The 21070-nt window shown below is 37.1% G+C and overlaps 1 protein-coding gene across 4 annotated transcripts in view; it reads left to right on the forward strand.

The window, feature by feature from the left end:
- The first annotated feature begins 337 nt into the window (after positions 1–337).
- The window catches only part of LOC105468440 (teneurin transmembrane protein 1), an 839487-nt gene continuing 818754 nt past the window's right edge, over positions 338–21070 (forward strand). For 2 of the 4 annotated variants that reach the window (XM_071089006.1, XM_024788669.2), the window contains exons 1-2: positions 338–876; positions 19565–19631. The gene's annotated coding sequence lies outside the window, so the exon portion shown is untranslated. Of the gene's footprint in view, positions 881–19564; positions 19632–21070 lie in introns of all 4 variants that reach the window. The other 2 variants (XM_071089007.1, XM_071089008.1) reach the window with 2 other exon arrangements.

Below are 21070 nucleotides of genomic sequence, written 5' to 3' on the forward strand. Positions count from 1 at the left end.
TCGTGTGAGTCCCCTGGTCAGGCAGGTAGGAAATATAAATTTTGTTGATTCATATTTCCTTCCTCTGCTCCCATATCCAGCTTTCTCCTCCTCTCCGCCCTATAACACCCTGATCTTTCTCATTTCGACTTCCCTTCCTCTGCCCGATACCTGCTCATTAAACCCAGCTTCTCCTTCTCCTCCTCCTCCTCCCACCTCCCTCCACCTCCCATCTCAGCTGCGGCTAAAACCTGGAGTCTTGGGGAAAAGGAGAAAAAAAAAAAAACTCGGCTGTGAAGCTGTCAAACCGGGCATGCTCAGTAGACAGGGCAGGTTTTTTGGTCTCGAGTAGCGGAGAAACATTTTTTGCACCACCGCGACCAGCCTTAGAGCGCGGCGGCGGCGGCCACGGCAACATCAGCCCAGCCATCAGCCGTGCAGACGCCCAGCACCCGGGAGCGCGGCGAGCTTCGGCTCAGCCCGGAGTTCACCTCCGAGTGCCCCAGGGGCTGAGCTCACCCCTTCTGCTCTCTCACACACGAACACTCTCTTTCACTCTCACACACACACACGTATACACACTCTCTCGCACACACAAACGACCCTGGGCGCAAGCACCCTTCTGGCAGGTCGTCCGCTGGTGCAATAGTAGCCGGGTTCGGTTCCTGCCTCCGGCAGCCGCCGGTTTAAAGCACCGCCGCCAGCAGCCGGAGGAGAGCAATGCGGGGGCCCGTGCGGCAGCTCGAACAGTAATGTGGATTTACAGTCGTTTCCCGCAGGAGTCGGCCGAGACGCCCTAAGTCCCGGGCACTGGCAGCGCCCGGCGGAGCCGAGCACCTGGCGAGGGGGCGGGGGAACCGCACCTGGGGACGCCGCCGAAACTTGCACTTGGAATAGGTAGGTGCGTTTCTCCTGACTCCCACCCCATTCCTTCTCGCTCCCGCCCGCTACCCCCAACCTTCTACCCCAAGGACTACAGGCGAACTTCCCCCCGAGGCTGCAGGCGGCGGATGGCGGCTCCCGGCTGTGAGCGGCTGGTTGAGTCCGCTCTGGGACTCCTGCCCGAGGTGGCAGAGCCTCCGCATCCTTCTTCTCCGGTCTCCGCCTGCCATGGGGCTCTGGACCATCTGGGGCAGAAGGCAGGTCGGCCTTGTTCGCAGTTCAAGCTTACAGCGGGCCCTGGCGACGCTGCCCTTCGAGGGCTCGCTGGGCTTCCCAGGCGGCACTTTGCCAACCAACTCCTTCAGTTCTGAGAGGGAGCCTCCTCGCCTCGGCTCTCGCGCAGAGCCCAGACACTCTAACAAGTGGACCTGGGTACCTGGGGTGAGGATGGGAGGTTTGGTCTAAAAAGAAAGAAAGGGGCGCTTCTCTGGCATCCCTCCCATCCTGGAGCGCTTGCTGGGGCTCTGCCACTGGGGTCCAGGTCCTGCTGTCTCCCCAGAGAAGATGCTCAAGGGCTGGGACTCACTTTAGTACCTGTTCGCTTCTGAATTTCTATTTGAGCCTCACTCAGGGAGCCCGGGTTCCAGGGAGAACTCCAGGACCTCCTAAACTACGCCGCCGTCGAGGGCCCCACCCGATGCGTCCTCCCTATACCTTAGTCAATCTTTATCAAAAGAGACAGTCATTACAACCCAGGCGGTGCTCCGGGAGCCGTCGGTGTTGACTTTAACCATGCGCTCCAATGTGCAGGTTTTTGTGTTTCCGCATTTCATACGGAGACGTGGTCCCGGAGATTCAGCAGCAGCCAGCACATCTGCGAGCGCCAAGCACCCGCTAGGCATGCTTGGGGAAATGTAACCTCACTTTCTTTAACTCCATGACTGGAGGATTGCCAATTTAGTTTCAAGATGCTTTGCCTAGAGGCGGAGAAGGGGAGATTGTTAGTGCTACTTGGTGAGTCGATGTGTTTGCAGTCAGGAGTGTATTTAAACATTTCAGTGAACCCGATGCAGTCAGTTGTTTACAATTGCGGAGACAGAAGATCTCACTCCACTAGTAGATGTTTCCACGTCTGTGTCGCCACTGGGAGAGTAGGGGCGGGGGCGGGGGTTGGTTTGCAGCTCGTACTCGCCGTCGGCAGCTTCGGGTTGAGCAGATCTGCATCACTGCTACTGGCGATATGCTAATAGGGGTAGAAAAGCTCTACATCTCCAATATGAAACAATTGGTCAGTAAACGTCCTGAACTTTACCGTTTTTTTTTCCTGGGATACCAACCTGGAGGTGTATTTGAGGTGGCTCAAAGAAATACAAGGAGAAGTTCTCAATGCCACAGAAAGGAAATTAGTAACCATTTGGTTTTAAAGACCAAAAGGAAACGAAACATCCCAGTGGACTCTAATAGGTACCGTTAGATTCGCGTTTAATTGATCGCGTTTGTGATAAGTGTCACAGACAGCTTCCTTGAATTTTAGACTCTTGTTCTATGATTATAATTAACAAGCCAGGTAACAATGTACTGTGAGAATCAATTGCTACTCTTAACGTGTTTGAGGAGAACATTGCAAATGTCTGCTCCATTATATTTTTTTGGCTGAAATAGCCCGGTTCATCTTCCTAGTCCGAAGTCTTCTGATCTGGAGCAGTGGATACTCCAGTGTTACCAAGAAAGGGTAGAGTCTAAGAGGGAAAAGCTTAAAAAACAAAATTAATGAAAAGGCGATCCACACCTTTAACTTCTGCTCCATGATTACCCAGCATCTGCTTGCTTGCTCAGCCCCGCTCCTTGCTCTTCATATCTGCAATGTGGGGAAAAATGAATTTTCATAAGTCGCAGTAAGACCCTCAAAGTAAATAACTGGAGAAACAGAATCCCAATTTTGCCATTTTAGTTCAAGTTCATAACACTATTTTGTGACGCATTAAATAATTTACTGTTGCAAAGTTGGGGTTTGTAAGGGTAATTAAAAGCTTTCAGTTATGCCAAAATAATGTTGAAAACTTTTCATGATCAAAGAAAGTCAAAATATGCATTTAAAAAGGGATCAGGTAATTCCTAAAATAAATCCATGCTCTAAATGTTATTTAAAAGTTTTCAGGTTGTTCCCCAGAATGTTTCTGAAAAACAGGTGTTTCTGTAAAACAACTCTATGAAGAAATGTTAACATTTTCATAATAAAACTAGTAGAGTCCAGTCCTGAGAACAATGTCAGATATACATAGCAGAAAAAAACCCACAGATATTTTTGCATACATGAAGTAGTATTTTCCATTAGGTTTAGGTTCCAATTATGAATTAGGGACAGTCATGTCATTTGACAAAATATACAGTGAGGCTAAAGGAAAGAATGCTTTGTAGAATCAATGTGCTGTAAAGGTGATTAAGATTTCAAATATTCAAGCATATAGGTGTATTAAAATAAAATTACATTATACTTAACTATCATCACATTCAAAGGCCTAATTCAGTCTGAATACCCTAGAAGTCTCAGTGTTTCAGTTCGGGCTGTTATATGTGTAAATCACACCCATATAATAATAGTTTCCCTCATAGTCATTGATCCTTTCTGATACCTTTACCAGAAAGATTCTTGCTGAAGCAGAATAGTCTAGCATTCAAGTTTATTCTGTATGATATTACTTTAAATTGTCAAACTGCAAAACATTCCTGATATGTTGTTTCTGAAAACAGAAAACTTAGTGGAAATTTATTTTCCGTGACAGCCTTAAAAACTTGGAAGTAGTAAGAAATTTTAGTGTTAATTAATAAAACAAAAAAAAATTCACATTCTATGTTAGAGATAGATATTTGGAATCCATATAATTTTTGCTTGAAGTTTGCTTTTCCTAAGTCATTCAGTTTCAGATTTAAGTACAGCTATCAAGTAGTTGGTATAGATTATGGTTAATAAATTCCCTAAAGTTTCCCAAACAAGTTAATTATTATTATTTATGCATTTATTTATTTACTTACTTATAAATGACCAGAGGTCAAAAGAAGACCAGTACTTTGAATACCTGACTCGGTGATTAATTGTTTTGACAAAAACAAATTTTCTTATAGTACTCATATTTGTTCTCTCTCTCTCTCTCTCTCACACACACACACACACACACATGCATGGAAGCAATTGCTTGTGAATGCCTTGAATCAGGTATAAAACATGCACAATAGCTTTATTAAAATTATATATATTTGTTAAATTGCTGTGGATTTTAACCTCAAATTTAATAATCCATGCATACTTTAAAAGCTTCCCATCACTTAATGTTTAGAAGAAAGGTTTAAACTGGATTCCTAGTATGACTACAGGCAGATGAAAAATATTGTAAGGTACAGAATTTAGCAATTCTGACCAACAGCATATACCCACGACTGGAAGTGTAACTGCTGATTATAAAAATTAAAAGGAATCAAATTTCAGAAATGCTCACATATACTACAATTGCTTTAAATAATCTGTAGATTCTGAGTATTAGATTAAATCACTATTTTGAATGGAGATTGCTATTATTTTTCTTTCTCCTAAAAGGTAAAATATTCTGAATCCTGGCTTAATATATTATTTTTATTCCTTTCTGTTTTCCATTGATTTTTTTTTTTAGAACAGAGGAAAGTAAATATCGAATATAACCAGCTAGAGCCATGCTTAGTTTGAGCAGGTGAATGCTATAAAAGGCTTCACACAGCTTTTGATTATTCTTAACAACCTTGATGGCCAACCATAGGTGTCTGTTCAGTATTCGGTGCTCTGTTATGGCAATATATATAATGTATAGAGATTTTGTAGTTTGCTAGACGTGCTGTGGTACAATTTAGCAAGACCAGCAAAATTGCTTACATTTGGAACCCATGAAAAATAGGACTGAGGAAATTGGAATATGATGGCATAGACTGAAAATTATTATATAACAATATTTATATCAATTGCAATGCTAACATTTCTGTATAGAAATAAAGCTAATTTTAATTTGAAAAGTAAATATTTTTACAGGTGACGTGGATCCCTAATATTTTAAAATAGTAACGTAGAGTCTAATAAATGAAGTCTATTAGATTCTTATGTAACTTCAGGACCGATTTCAAGGCCTGGAAGTATAATCTTGGATAATTTACAACTTAAAAAATTATTCTAAATTGTACTTCCTGTCCGAGCCTCCAATTTAGGTAAACAATAGCATATGGTGAAACATGCATATATGCCAACTAACCACTACTTCTTGGATGATGTTTTTAATGTGATGTAATGATTCTGAAATACTGGATTCTCCACCCCCGCTCTATTCTAACTGTAAGAGTGGAGAAATTAATTGAAAAATGGACACATAAAGACATGTTAAAAATCTCTTTTCATATGGGTGGATCTTCCAGGCCTGTGAAGTTCTTACCTGGGAGCCTTTATATTTCTGCTTATGGTAGATATGTGCCAAGGTTAATATTTTTTCGATGGGTACTTATGACAAATTTCTATGACTGTATTTAGGTGACACCCAAATATGTGAGTGCACCATTCTGTCAACCATCCAACTGTTTGGGGTGACAAACATCTGGTTGTTTGAGAAAATTTTTTACTTAGTTTCTGGGTGTTTTGGAGTCACTTAACAGACCGATGACCCTTAATATCCATGTCAAAAGAGAAAAAATAAAATAAAACACTTTAAAATACATGTAAAATTTCTTAAACACTCTTGGGTTACTATAAAATACCCAATGAACTAAATGCCATCGTGAATCTACAGCCTTCTACAAAATGTATAAGGAGATGTTGCTTGCATTCTCCAGCAATTACAGAAACAGAAACACACCGACCTTTTCAGCAAGCCAGGAACTTAAAAACTTTAAGTTCAATTCACACTCTACTCCCCCTGCCCTGCCCCTACCCCTGCCTCCTGCACTGATTCATCAGTTTAAAGAAATTGACTTAAGGGGCTTGATACATTGGCTTCTTAAAATTTCCTGTACCTCATTTTCCACTGATTGTGCTACTGCCATGGAAACTAGACGGGACAGACAGCTGGGAGTCACTAATTCAGAATGGGAATCTGCTTGTTAATTTAATTTCATGCCAGCCTGTTGGTCCCTGAAAGTAACTGTAAAAGGCTGGGGAATTGAATTTGCTAGAAATAAATGATTAAGCCGAACGAAAAATCAGTGCCATCTCTGTCATTTTCCTGAAGATCTTACTACAACCCTCTTTGTCCCTACTCAAGCAATTTTTTAAAAATAATCACAGAAAGAGAAGTTTGATTTGTGCATTCCTATTGGTATGTATATATTCTATGGAGCATTTTTTGTTCTAATAGAACATTCACAGCTGTAAAATAGTTTCATAATAGCTATTACATTGAAAAAATATGTTCTTTCAAATTATGATTTTGTAGACTTTGAAGAAGCCTAGTTAGTGATGATAGGAAAACATAATATAAATGATGCTTGAATTTTCTAGTAGAATTGGTTATTTTTCCTTTTCAAATAAAAAAGTCTTATTTACAATATCTATGCCCCACTTTTATTACAGAGACCAAATGTATTTGAATACATTTATTTGAAATTTTTAAAACAGTCATTTTACCAGTCACCAGAAAGCATACTGATTGTTTTAATTTTAATCGACTAAGTTGTAAATTAATAAGTAGTCAACAATGAGGAAATTGCCTTTTAATGTTTCTCATATTCTGTTGTAATGTTTTGTGGCTGATTATGAGTTATGAAATTAAATTTTGGAATCACAATCTCTATGATGAGCTGAATTGCAATCCATGTGAAGTCTTTTGCAATACCGGCCAAAGCCCTGAGAAACTAATATTATTTTTCTGTCAATTTGTAGCTGTAAGCAAATGTCTATATTATGGCTGAGAAAAGATCTTTGATAATGAAACAAAGAATGGAAATATAAATAGATGTAAAGGTCAGAAGGTATTTTTCTGTTTTAAAGTTAATAAAATTTCAAAATATATGTATTCTAAGTGAAATTATTAATGATAGAATGAAGTAGTTATTCAAAAGTTTAGGAAAATTAATATCCACATTTTTACAGTTTAGGGAATACTGAGAATATCAGTATCCAGTTGTTGAGTGTTGAATTGCTTGTATTTTATTCTTTGGTTTATTTTTTATTACTTGGACTATATCTGTGTGATACTAAAATCTGACTAAAACTTAAAAAAATTGGGACAATCATCACGGAACATGTAAAATTCATAATATTGGCATCTTCTTTGTCATGTCGATTTCCTCTAACCTTTCAGCAGATGCTTGCATTTGGATGAACAATGGAAAAAGTCGTTCATTTATTTGGATGGTTCCAGTTTCCACTGTTTATTCAAATGCTTGGTTTTTATGGTGCTATAGCCTCAGTTTCCCTTTTGAAATCACCATATATTTATTTTTCAATTGTTTTTCTCTTTAGATGAAAGGTAAGTATTCAGGATGCTGATGCATATTATACCTATATATTTAACTTTCAGTAGAATTTCTATATGGTTATATTAAAGGAAATCCATTTTCATTTTAATGTTTTAATGTTTGGAATCAATTTAGTGTTTTTAGTTGCCTGTATGAATGATGACTTTTAAACAGCCAAAATAAAAGCACATGGCTATCAGTTTGCAAACTTCCAGGAAACTCTGATCACTGGCTAAGGTCAAAGAGAAAATTTCCCAGTTGCATGGTTTTGCATAATTGGTGGATTCTAAGTGTGTATATTACCTCTAATGTCTCTATCTGGTTTAGACACCTGCCAAAGAGAAGGTGCCAGATTAGATGGACAATTGGTTTATAGATATCGCAATCCCTATGTCCCAGCTGCATACATTTTAAGAAAACTCTTCAGTTGTTCAGATAAATTAGAAAAAGATACTGCAGATGGCTTATCTCAATAATCCAGGTTTTTTCGGGTACATTTAAAATTAAATATCCTAGGAGATGATTAATTCAGGAAAGCTATTGATAATGAACTCATCTTATGCTACACATCCTTTGCACCTATGATGATACCTTATTAAAGGTGTTTCAATCTTGCTAATTACCACCTGTGTTTAAATATAGAGGTGTATAAATACACTATAACTACACAGCTGGCTGGAAGCCTTCTCAACCTAAAATTTTAGCCCTGTTTTTAGCTTACTCAGTTCCTATCAACAAAATGTTTGTGGTCAACGTTTTGAATTTATACTCTGTGCCTTATCCTCCTCCTGCCTTTAACGATTTTCTTTTTTAAAGCTGCTCTGCTTAATTGCAAGCATTTGAGTGATACTGATGTGTGATCTGTTCTATTAACTAGCCCAAAAATATGTTTGTGTTTATGTGTGTGGAGCTGACATTTTTTTTTTTTTTTTTTTTTTTTTTTTTGAGACGGAGTCTCGCTCTGTCTCCCAGGCTGGAGTGCAGTGGCCGGATCTCAGCTCACTGCAAGCTCCGCCTCCCGGGTTCCCGCCATTCTCCTGCCTCAGCCTCCCAAGTAGCTGGGACTACAGGCGCCCGCCACCTCGCCCGGCTAGTTTTTTTTTTTTGTATTTTTTTAGTAGAGACGGGGTTTCACCGTGTTCGCCAGGATGGTCTCGATCTCCCGACCTCGTGATCCGCCCGTCTCGGCCTCCCAAAGTGCTGGGATTACAGGCTTGAGCCACTGCGCCCGGCCGAAGCTGACATTTTTTAAATGAATATTTATGAAAACATACATACATTGTGGACAAGGATTTCATAAGCATCATTTACAGACACATATAAATACATCACTTATTTGCTTACTCTATACTTCAAATGAATATGTTTTTTGTAACATTGACTCATTATATGCTTAAAGCTTTAAGCAATGTAGGAAAGCATTTTAAGAATTGTGAAGCAAGTCAAAAACAAGAAACTTTTTTGGGGAAGATAGTATTAATTTCACTAATGAGATCTAGTGCCCGCTAAGGGAGAAGAACAGTACAGTTGATTGGCCAAATTGATACTTATTGCTTAGACTTGAAAATAATCTTACATTTTAAATTATCAATAAAATCACTCTAATTCTTTCCTTCCTTCCTTCCTTCCTTCCTTCCTTCCTTCCTTCCTTCCTTCCTTCCCTCCCTCCTTCCTTCCTTTTTTTTTTTTTTTCTCTTTTTAAACTACTTTTAAGGGTTGGGTTGCTATATAGTTTTGAGAGAAAGGAAATAGGCTTTAGGACACTCACTAAAATATTGGGAGTGATTACTCTTTCTATTCTTCTTCTGATTCTGGCCAATTATTTATATATGTTCCAGATAATTATAAGCATAACATGAGATATTATTATTTATATTGTTTTCAGTTCATACCCTCTTTCAGTTATCTTGGGTAGGGGCTATAATGTCACACTGATTTACTGGGTTGGTATTTATTATAGATTTACGCTGTTCATGTATTCATATGCTGCTAGTACATTTGTGATATATCTTTCTTGTTTAGTCTAATAAAATCTCAACACTTAGGTGTGACACCATTTATTTTTGGTTTGGAATTCATGAAGTGTCAACACAAGGATGCTACATTTTCTTCATTGTTTTGTTCTTTTCCCTATTTGAGATATTGCTTTGATGAAACATTGGACAACTTGTGAAGATGAGGTAATTTTAATGTAAACAATTAGAATTCAGTGCAAGTGAAATATTTTAACCAGTAATTTAACATGGAAGAGAGAACATTTTAACAATTTACTTCTGTACAACATGGAATAAAGTATCCTTAAGAAAATGTGTAAAACAGCAATAGACATAGTGAGAGAACACTGGTCCCAGATATTTAACAAAATACATGAAACTGCTTTACTATTGAAAGGGAAAAAATTAACATTTACACTGATAATCTGTGACAATGGGTCTTGAAGTCTCCTGTTTTCCACAGAGGCTCTCCAGGTCTCATGGACTGGTCTCTCCTTTTACTGAAAACTTCAGTATTACATAGTTTTGGTTATACATCATATAACAATTTTCATGAAGGAACATTTTCATTTGCTTATTCTTCCATTCATTCATTTACTAATTTATCAAACCTTATTCAATGCCTCTGTTTACCTGGTGCTACAGAGACATTAAAAAATCATCTTTGGGAGACAGATATATAAGCATACTCTGGTCATGTAACAAATGCTTTAGTAGAGGAATAATTAGAATGTTCTGGAAACTCAAAGGTTGATATAGTTTTATAAATAATCAGCTATTTGAATTGATTCTTAAAGAGTGTCTAGGATATTTTTTAGTCAGAGAATATGGAGCACCACATTCCACATGACATTAGGGCTGTGAAAGAACACAAAGTTAAATTAGCAATGGGGAATACCAATCTAGGACAAGAGAGTGCCATTTTATTTCCTATCCGAACCTGGGGAACAGAGGTCAGGGATAACGTCTTATTTTATTTCCATTTATGTGTCTGACATACAGAAGAGGCTTAGTACACATTTGTTGAGTGAATGAATGGGTTGGTATTTTGCTGCATGGAGATAATCCTAGAAAATGGTGTTTTTCCTGAGGCTTATCCAAAATTAAGTAGTGTACTAATTTGTAGTAGAGTCAACTGAATGAGATAAGGGATTTTAAAGTGAGGGTAAGGTGAATCAACCTTGTTTTAGAAAGACATCACCAGTATGAAGGAAGAATTGAAGTAGATTAAGAGTATAGTAGCAGTGAGAACAATAGAGAGGCTGTACTGTAACTATGACCAATTATGAGGATATGAACCAAGGCAGTGACAGTAAGGATGGAGAGGAGTGGACAAATTTGAGAACCACTCATAAGGTAGAATCAATAATTCTTGGAAATTGATTAAATTTAGGGTGTGAGGAAGAAGGAGGGAGTGACTCTGAGGCTTTTGGCTTGGGAAACTACATAATGCTATGAAGCAGTATAGGGAACACAGAAGAAAAAGTTGGTTTTAGTGGGGATAATGAGGTCAGGTTTGGACTTACTCAATGTGAGACACCAGCTAGGCATCCAGATGGAGATGGATTGTGCCAGATGGAAATTACAGATCTGACTGCGTGCAGTGGTTCATGCCTGTAGTCCTAGCAGTTTGCGAGGTCAAGGAAGGAGGATTACTTGAGCCCAGGAGTTCGAGACAAGCTTGGGCAACATAGTGAGACCTCATCTCTTTTTTTAAAAAAAAAATTAACTGGGCATGGTGGTGCATCTTTTAGTCCCAGCTACTCAGCACTCTGAGGTAGGAGGATTGCTTGCTTGTACCTGGGATGTTGAGACTGCAAGTGAGCCATGATTGCACCACTGCACTCCAGTCTAAATGACAGAGCAAGAGCTTGTTTTTAAAAAATACAGATCTGAAGATAAGTCTGGAATTAGAGATGTGGGTGTCATCAATCAATCAAAGTAGTTGAAATCATAGGGGCAGGTAGGTGAGCTTAGCTAGAGACTATATACAGTCATCTCTTGGTATCTGTGGGGACCGCGTTACAGGACCCCCCACCATAGATACCAAAATCCACACATAGTCAAGTTCATTATATAAAATGGTATAGTATTTGCATATATCCTAAGTATATACTTTAAGTCATCTCTAGATTACTTAACAATACCTAATACACCAGACTCAATGGTGTGCTTGCCTATAGTCCGAACTACTTGGGAGGCTGAGGCAGGAGGGTCCTTTGGTCCCATGAGTTTGAGTCCAGCCCGGGCAACACAGCAAGACCCCATCCCTAAAAAAATAACCTAATACAATACCTACACATCACTTTATTCACGTGGATTCAACAAAGTGCTTGCTGTTCAACAAATTCAAATTTTGCTTTTGGGCACTTAGTGGATTTTTTTCCGAATATTTTTGGTTCATGTTTGATTACATCTACAGATGTGGAACTCATGGATACAGAAGGTTGGCTGTATAGAGTAAAAAGAGAAGCAAAGATGAAAACTTGAGAAACACTGCATTTAAGAGTTTAGTGAAATAAGAGTCTTCAAGAGAGAGGAAGTTAGAATAAGATTAGAGAGGTACAAGCCATATAAGATAACAATAAAATAGAAGATAAGGGAGGAAAGAATTTTATAAATGCCATTTGGGCAAAGACATGAAAAAATAATTCACAAGAGAGGAAATAGAAATGAGAAATGGAAAAAAAATAAGTAACTGAAAAAAACCTCAACCTTCAGTAATCAACATAAATGGTATTCAATGAATATAAAGTTTCTCTTATGCAAGGCAAATAAGTTCTAGAGATCTTTTGTACAACATAGTGCCTTAAATAACAATACTGTATTGTACACTTACAATTTTAAGAGGGTAGATCTCATGTTAAATGTTCTTACAATTTGTATGTACATGTATACATACAAATTAGAAACAATAAATGCCTGTTTATTTTAAAAATTAAAATAATGCTCAGTGCAATTTTTCAAGTCCCAAATGTTAGAGTCATTCTTGATTTCTCTTTTTTAACACCCGACACCCAACCAATTAACAAATGCTGAGTCTACCTTCAAACTGTATTCTTTATCTGAATAATTTTCTTCTCACTCATTACTAACACTCTAGAACAAACTACCATCATTTCTTACCTGGACTACTGAAACAGCCTTCTAATTGATATCCCTAGATCCATTTTTGTTCTCATATAGTTTTTCACACAGCAACCAGGATGATCATTTTAAAACGTAAACAAGATCTTATGATTTGCCTGCTCTCTGGCTTCCAAAGGTTGACTTCTCATCACACTTTAAAAAACTTGAAAATTAAAAAAAAAAAAAAATCTTTACAATGGCCTACAAGGCTTTACATGATTTGGTCACTATTTATTGGACTTCATGTCTTACTATGTCCTCCCTCAAACATTGCTCATAACATTCTAGCCATATTGCCCTTTGATTTGTTTTTTAAACATGCCACGCATTCTTTTTTTGTCTCAGGGCCTTGTGCCTGCTTTTTTCTCTGTCTGAAATGATTTTTCTCCAAGGTTTCTGCAGGCTTTACTTTTGTTTTAAAATAAAGAACAGAAGTTTATTTTCTCCCAGTTCTGGAGGCTGGGAAGTCCAAGATTAAGGCACTGACATTCAGTGCCAGTGGGTGTTACTCCTTCTGCTTCCACGATGGTGCCTTGTTGCTGTGTCCTCCAGAGGGAAGTACCCTGTGTCCTCACATGGTGGAAGTTGAAAAGGTGGGGGGGGAAGCCTAACTCATTCGCTGGACCTCTTTTATAAGTTACTGATCCATTCATGTTTTAATCACTTCCCAAAAGGTCCCGCCTCTTAATACTGTTGCATTGGGCATTAAGTTTAAACAAGAGTATTGGAGGGGACATAAACAATCAAACAATAGAAGTATATGATAGATCCTTTTTGACTCTTTCAGGATCACACCACCATAATAATGTCACCAAACAAGGTGAATGGAACATTCTAGCATTACAAATAATAATAAAAACTAACACGTATGAAATGCTTCCTAGAAAAAGCACTGTCCCAAGGACTTTATATGTGTTAACCCATTTAATTTTCATTCACACCTCTCCAGGTTTACTTTCTTACTTCGTTCAGATATCTGATCAAATGTTCCTTCATCATAGTGGCCTACTCTGACCATCCTATGTAATGAACTTTATTGTCCTTCATTTTCTATGCCTTTATCAGCTTCTATTTTTTTATATTACTCATCATTAACTGGCATCATACTGTGTTTTTATCTTATCCATTTTTCTAGAATGTTAGTTCCTTAAGGGCATAAACTTTCTTTTTTGCTCACTACTATATCCGTATCACCTAGCACAGTACCTGATACATAGTAGGTTATTAATAAATATTGGTTGAGTAAATGAATGACTAATAAGGACATGATGAAATATTTGTTGGTGTAGATTTTTCAGTTTGCTGCAAAAGCCTTAATGATGTTCATACCAATAATTCTACTTCTGGGAATTTGTCCTAAAGAAATAACATGAAATAAAGAAAAAACTACAAAGATTTTCACCAAGCATTATTTGTGATAATAGAAAATATGAAGGAACCTAAATGTTCAACAAGCAAATGTTATGTGATTTATGATATATCTAGACAAGGCAATATATAATGGCCATTAAAAAAGATGATTACAAATATTTTAAGATAAAAGGAAAATGTTTATGTTATACTACCAAATGATAAACCAGGGTGTAAAATTATATGTATCAGATATGTAAGAAAGAAAAAAGACTTGAAAAAGATATACAAAAGTGCTAAAAATGATTATTTCTGATTGAAAAGGGTGGGTAATAGGTTATTTTTTCCTTTATTATCTGTATTTTCCAAATTTTCTGTAATTAGACTGTATAACTTTTATTATCAGACTTAGTGTATTTACAAAAAAAATTACCATATTAGAAGTGAGGTTTGGGAATAAATAACAAAGAGAATAAACCCATTTTTCTTGAGATATGTTGCTGGAGGGACAGGAATATGCCAGTTTTAACTGAGACCAACTATTCTCGGACTTTGTTTTGAAGAGGACTACAGAAGAGGAAATAATTGAGATCCACTGATCCAATCTGGTCTTCACTCACTAGAGAGCCAAAGAGGGCAGAACTTACCTGCTAGGATTTGAACAGGATGTTCAAGGAAAATTGCACAAATTAAGTCTTCTTCAGATTGCTGTGGAAAGCACTAGCAATTTGCTTCATGTAAAACAGAAGTGATTACTCACTATATTTCTTCATGTCATGTAGTAAAAACAATTAAGTGAAGTTAGACTATAGATTACTTGGCTATTCAGCCACAGTCACCTCTAATGGAAAAGAAGAAAAATAGCATTGACAAGTTTTGGCAGGTCTCATCATTAGAAATGCCTATATTGCCAGAAAGAAAAGAAGCTTCAGCCAATAATGTAAACCTAGAAGTTCTCTAGGCCTTGAGGAAGAAAGTGACAATACAGAATGTTGCAGCATTAATTGTCTGAGAGCACTGATCATTGTAATGGGAAAACTGTCTCTCTTATTAACACAATTATTTTCTACAAAGTCTTTGAGTAAATGTCCCATTAGAAAAATTTCATTAGGAGTTTCGAAGCATATACAGCGATGTAAAGATATACTCGTTAATAAAATAAAGGGTGACCTATATGCCGCCCAAAGTCCCTTGAAAATAGAAATAGCATTAATATACATATTAAAATTACAGTATAATTGAGTAATTATTTTTTAAAAGTAAAAATTTGTACCATTTTCTAAACTAATGGAAATTATACTTTTAACATCTATTTGAGAAATATACCTATCCATACACATGTATGCATATTCACATTATGTGCATATTCATATATACATATATTTTTTGATGTCAACATCTTGACATTGGCTTTTAGGCCCTTCTTCTGCTCACCTCCAATTTATGCATTTTATCTCCATAGGCAATCTCTGCTGATAGTTTTGTTTTAAAAGGCTGAGAACTGAAGGAAGTAGAATATTATTATCTGTGTAGGAAGAAACAACAGAAAGTGGTGCTAATTAAGGTCCAGGCTAGATGATCTCTTAATGAACTGTCCAGATTTGGATATGGGACTCTGCTTGCAGGGTCTAGCCTATCTCCAAAACCAATAGTCAGTCCTGTGAGATGTATTTTTAACATTTGTATAATAGCTTCTGCTGTTTTTGCCTCTGTTTTTGCATTATTTGGCTGAGTTCAGTGATGGTCCTGTCAAACATTCTAATTTCTCTTTCTTAAATGGTAGTTAGCCCACATTCAGTATTAAGACAGTGAACAGTTTCTTTTTTGGAAATGAATTCTTGAATGCAATAGAGAGATAAAGGGTGAGGGAAGTTGTACATGTTCAGAATTGTTAAGTGATGGCAAGTAACCTGTGGTATCTGACATAGATCAGTGTATTAACTGGTCTTCTCTAGTCATAAATGGGGTGACACACTCCTAAAGGAGCCAGCTTGAAAACAATGGAGAAGTGAGCAGAGAAGAGCTATATCATTTTGAAGCCCTTCCCCAACCACCCCCCACCCCCACCCCAGTCTTCTGTTTATCTCACGAAGGCAAAATGCTACATATAGGGCAGTTTATTTTTTAAAGCATTTTTTGCTAGCCTCCTTGCAAAATCAGCCTGATGTATATGAAGCCAATTTCTACAGACTTGCTTTGGTATATGCAGCACAAGAGCCAGAAATATTTTTTGTAGTCTGGATCTAAGTACTTTCTGAAATGTCTTCCCTTGAAAGATTCTAACTTAGCACTATTCTGGAACCACATGAACATTTGAGCAGAACTGCATCTTTTTTGAGCAACATTAACAGTGATGAAAAATGCACATCAGGCAATTAGATTGCAACTAATCAAGAGCACCACTTCAGCCTAGTATGAATGATTTATATATAGTGCATTGGATATGGAGATCATTAGTAATAATATGATACCCTGTTGTCATTATAAGGTCACCTTGGTGATCTTTGTAAGATATTTGTAAGGTGACAATGATGTTATTGACCTACATTTTAAATATTACTTTTAAGTATTGTCTTCTGTCTTGATTTACTGGTAAAAATTTTAAATTGTTTGCTCTTACTACTGAGAATTTTCCTCAAATATAAAAATAATAGGTTTTGGGATTACTTCATTAATAAATTGGGGCCATAAGGTTAATTAAGTGCCAATCATAAAATATTAGAATGTTAAATCTTAAAGTTTCTTTTTTCTTCTGCTTTAATTTACACACTGCCTTTTCTTTTCTTTCCTTTTTTCTTTTTTTAGACAAGGTCTCGCTCTGTCATCCAGCCTGGAGTGGATAACACTCCAGCTCACTGCAGCCTCAATCTCACAACTCACTGCAATCTCACTGCAGCTTCAACCTTCCAGGCTCAAATGATCCTCCCACCTCAGCCTCCAAAGTAGCAGAGACTACAGGCAGACAGCATAATGCCTGACTAATATTTTTATTTTTATTGTAGAGACAGGTTTTCACTCTGTTGCCCAGGCTGGTTTCGAACTTCTGTACTCAAGCGATCATCTCACCTTGGCCTCCCAAAATGCTTCGATTACAGGCGTGAGCCACCCTGTGTGGCCCACGCTGCCTTTTCTAAAATGGATTTTCAAAGAATTAAAAACATATAATAACTCTATATATGAGTAATATATGTTTATTATAGGAAAGTTAGAAAATACAGATACACAGAAAGAAGAAAATCATATATAATTTACATACATGTATATCTAAGCTGAACTCACATTGTGGTTACTTTACAATGTGCTTATTTAAATAAATATTTCTGAACATCTTTCTATGTGAATAAAATAGATATGTGCATACACACAGACATATATGTACATACACAGACCTACACACAGAAAGAGAGACAGAGACAGAGACAAAGAGAGACAGAGTTGAAAAAAAAACACCAAAAAATGAAAAGAAAAATTTATAGTCCCCTTTCCCTCATCTCTTCCAGAATGTCATTTAGAAGCAGCAAATTAAAGACATACGTAGAAATTATATGAAGTGATCATTAACATCTAACAGTTCCGATATTATGTTTAATGGCTGCTTAGTAATCCATCATATAAATAAATCATTGATTTATTTAACCAGACTCCAATTATTGGATATTTAGGCAATTTCCGATATTTATTACTATAAAAACATCATGAAAAATTCTTACACATACCTTTCTGTATATCTCTGATAATTCCTTTTGAAATGTTTAAATGTAAAATAACTTGATCACAAGGAGGACATATTTTTAAGGGTTTTGGTACCTACTGACAAGTTGCCCTCCATAAATATTGCACCAATTTTACATTACTAATTAATGACTTTTCTTTTTTTCTTTTCTTTTCTTTTCTTTTTTTTTTTTTTGAGACAGAGTTTTTCCCTGTCACCCAGGCTGGAATGCAATGGCACAATCTCAGCTCATTGCAACCTCCACCTCCCTGATTCAAGCAATTCTCTGCCTCAGCCTCCCGAGTAGCTGGGATTACAGGCACCCACCACCAGGCCCGGCTAATTTTTGTCTTTTTAATAGAGACTGAGTTCACCATCTTGGCCAGGCTGGTCTTGAACTCCTGACCTCATGATCCACCTGCCTCAGCCTCTCAAAGAGCTGGGATTACTGGCGTGAGCCATCGTACCTGCCATGAAATGACTTTTTAAAAGTTTATATGTTAAAAATCCGGGTGACTTCATACTGCGTATACATAAATCAGAGGAAGAAGTGTATCTCTGAAGTGGAGTAAATTACTGGGGATCATTATATAACAGCACAGCTCCTTCCTTAGTCTATTTGTCATGCCATAAAGGAATGCCTGAGCTGTGTAATTTATAAAGAAAGGAGGTTTATTTGGGTCACAGTTCTGCAGGCTGTAAAGAAACATGGCAAAAGAATCTGCTTCTGGTGAAGACTCAGGAAGCTTTCAATCATGTCAGAAGGTGAAGGGGAGACAGCATATTCAGAGATTAAATGATGAGAGAGAGGGAGAGAGAGAGAGAGAGAGAGAGCGCCAGACTTTTTGTTTGTTTGTTTTCAACCAGCATTTCTCATGGGAACTAAGAGTGAGAACTTACTTGCATGATAAGGGCACCAAGTTATTCATGGAGGATCTACTCCCGTGATCTAAACACCTGGCACCAGGCCCCACCTCCAGCATTGAGTATCAAATCTCAACATGTGACTTGGCAGGGCCAAACCAAAAATATCCAAACCATAGTGGAGACACATTTTATAGTCAATTTTATACCTGTTGAATAAAAGATGCCATATGGGACGTTGGTAAAAGGACTGAACCAAAAGTGAGGGGACATGCATTCTAATCCTGGCTCTGCCACTAACCACATATGTGAGTTTGCAAAAGCCATTTAACCTCTCTGGGCCTTAGTTTCCTAATCTTAGAGTTGTTTGAGAAATAGATGAAATACATATCTGAAATTTATTTATAAATTGTAAAGGACAATTTTAATGTAAGAAATTAGGACTACTATAAATTGTTTACACTAGAGTGGAAACTCCTTAAAATTGTGGGCATTTCATCTCAGAATGACTGGTATATTGAGTGAAAATTAAAGAAAAAAAGGAAATTGAATAGTTTTCAGTTGGGAAAGTCTATGTGGAGTGGGTGAGAATTTCATACTCCTCCAGGTATACTCTTCTATAATTAAGAAATTCCTTTTTTAGCAGCATAATTAATATAATTAGTTGAAACTTCAAGTAGACCTTTTAAAAAACGGACCCCTTTATCTCTTCTGAATTGCACAATGAATATTCTTTTTTTTTTTTCTTTTTGAGACGGAATTTCGCTCTGTCACCCAGGCTGGAGTGCAGTGGCGCGATCTCGGCTCACTGCAAGCTCCGCCTCCCGGATTCACGCCATTCCGCCATTCTCCTGCCTCAGCTTCCCGAGCAGCTGGGACTACAGGCGCCCGCCACCACGCCCGGCTAATTTATTTTTGTATTTTAGTAGAGACAGGGTTTCACCGTGTTAGCCAAGATGGTCTCGATCTCCTGACCTCGTGATCTACCCGTCTCGGCCTCCCAAAGTGCTGGGATTACAGGCGTGAGCCACCGCGCTCGGCGTGCACATTGAATATTCTTATATTCACAACCCTCATCTCCACTTCCAACCCTGCCCCACATGTATCTCTTCCATTCTTTCATATAAGGACTGCTTTGGATTTGCATGCACATATGTTTGAAGGATAATTTGGCCTAATTTGTTTACAGGAATTACAAGGGTGACCTTTATTCCGCTGTCTCCTTTTTGATTCTCATAACTTCTGGACCTATCAAGGTATGTGCATTTTACACTGAATTTTACTTTGAGAATTGAACACATAGCTACATAATGTGAAAAGAATGGAATGTTTTGATGATATAGTCAGTTATATTTATTGCATGTCATGTAAATGAAATGCATTGTTTTAAAATTTTTAAAGTCTATTTGTCCATTTTATAGATAAGCTTGTGTCTGTACCTCATAATTTTTAGTGTTTGCAAAAACAAATATTCAGGCTGTCTTACATGTCTTACATGTCTGAATAATTCTGTGACCTTTTCCACACACTACTAAATCAGGAGTCTTCTTAACTAATGGGAATATCTGCAGAGTGCATATGAATAGCAGTAGCCAGAGAATATGTTTGCAAAACTATTTAGTAGTTCTTAGTGACTACAAATAAATATTTGTCCATATCAATGGAACAGATATTTCCATTCAGAAAATTTTACTGACATAAATATTTCCCTCCTGAACTGAATGTTTTGATTCTTTAGTAAAGTCTCATGTAAAATATTTGTATTTACACAGGTATTGCATTCATTTATTTACCCTTCCATTCTACCTTCTCTTCATCTACCCATCTATCCATCTATATGTCCAATAAACAGGTATTGAGCAACTTTTGGGCAAAAGTTATTGTGCCTTTTTTACTGGTAAATGTGCCAATGTTGGTATAATTCAAGTGGAGCATTGCGAATGTTTGCTTCTGTATAGTCAGTCCACTGTTAGGTGTACTATGTGAGAAAACGTGGCAAGATGAAGAGTCTCCCTCATTGGTTTTATTTTTTATTAAAATATTGTTCAATGTTCAGTCCTTAGTAACTAAGGCATAGAAAACATTGATGTTTTTCCCTTTGCTACCTATATCTTGCAGTACTATGCATCATTAATCAAATGTGAATTCTCATTTCAAGCTGTAAAAAAGTCAAAAGGATGATCTGAATTTGTGGTAAGTCTTTGGCATCACTTGATACTTTCTTTAAGAATATGTAAAAAAGAATTCTGCAAACTCTCAGAATTTGCGTTGCCCTTCTAAAAATATAACACAAATATCTCATTAAGGGTTTCATTAATTGGGCTCCAATTATTGGATATTAGTCTGTATCAGAAATTTAAAACAGATTTGTCAGTTTTGACTATACATGTAGTTCTATTAGCCTTTCTTTCAGAGGTAATGTCTTTAAGGGAATACTATTGCCAAAAAGTTCAGATTACTATAGGAAAAAAAAATATAAGATCAGAAAATAAAATGACATTAAAAGATAAACTTACTTAAAAAGTAAGTCAAGATTTTTGCATGTAATGTCATTTGTGAAAATAATTTTTTTAATTTGGTAATTGTGAGTCTGCCAGTTGCGCAATACTAATTGCAAGGTATTTTTTACACTAAGGAAGTTTAAATGTGTGGAAAATGTTAGTCTTACTAAGCTAATGTGAATGGATCAGAATGG

Source organism: Macaca nemestrina, chromosome X (assembly GCF_043159975.1).
Source record: "Macaca nemestrina isolate mMacNem1 chromosome X, mMacNem.hap1, whole genome shotgun sequence".
NCBI classification, from domain to species: domain Eukaryota; kingdom Metazoa; phylum Chordata; class Mammalia; order Primates; family Cercopithecidae; genus Macaca; species Macaca nemestrina.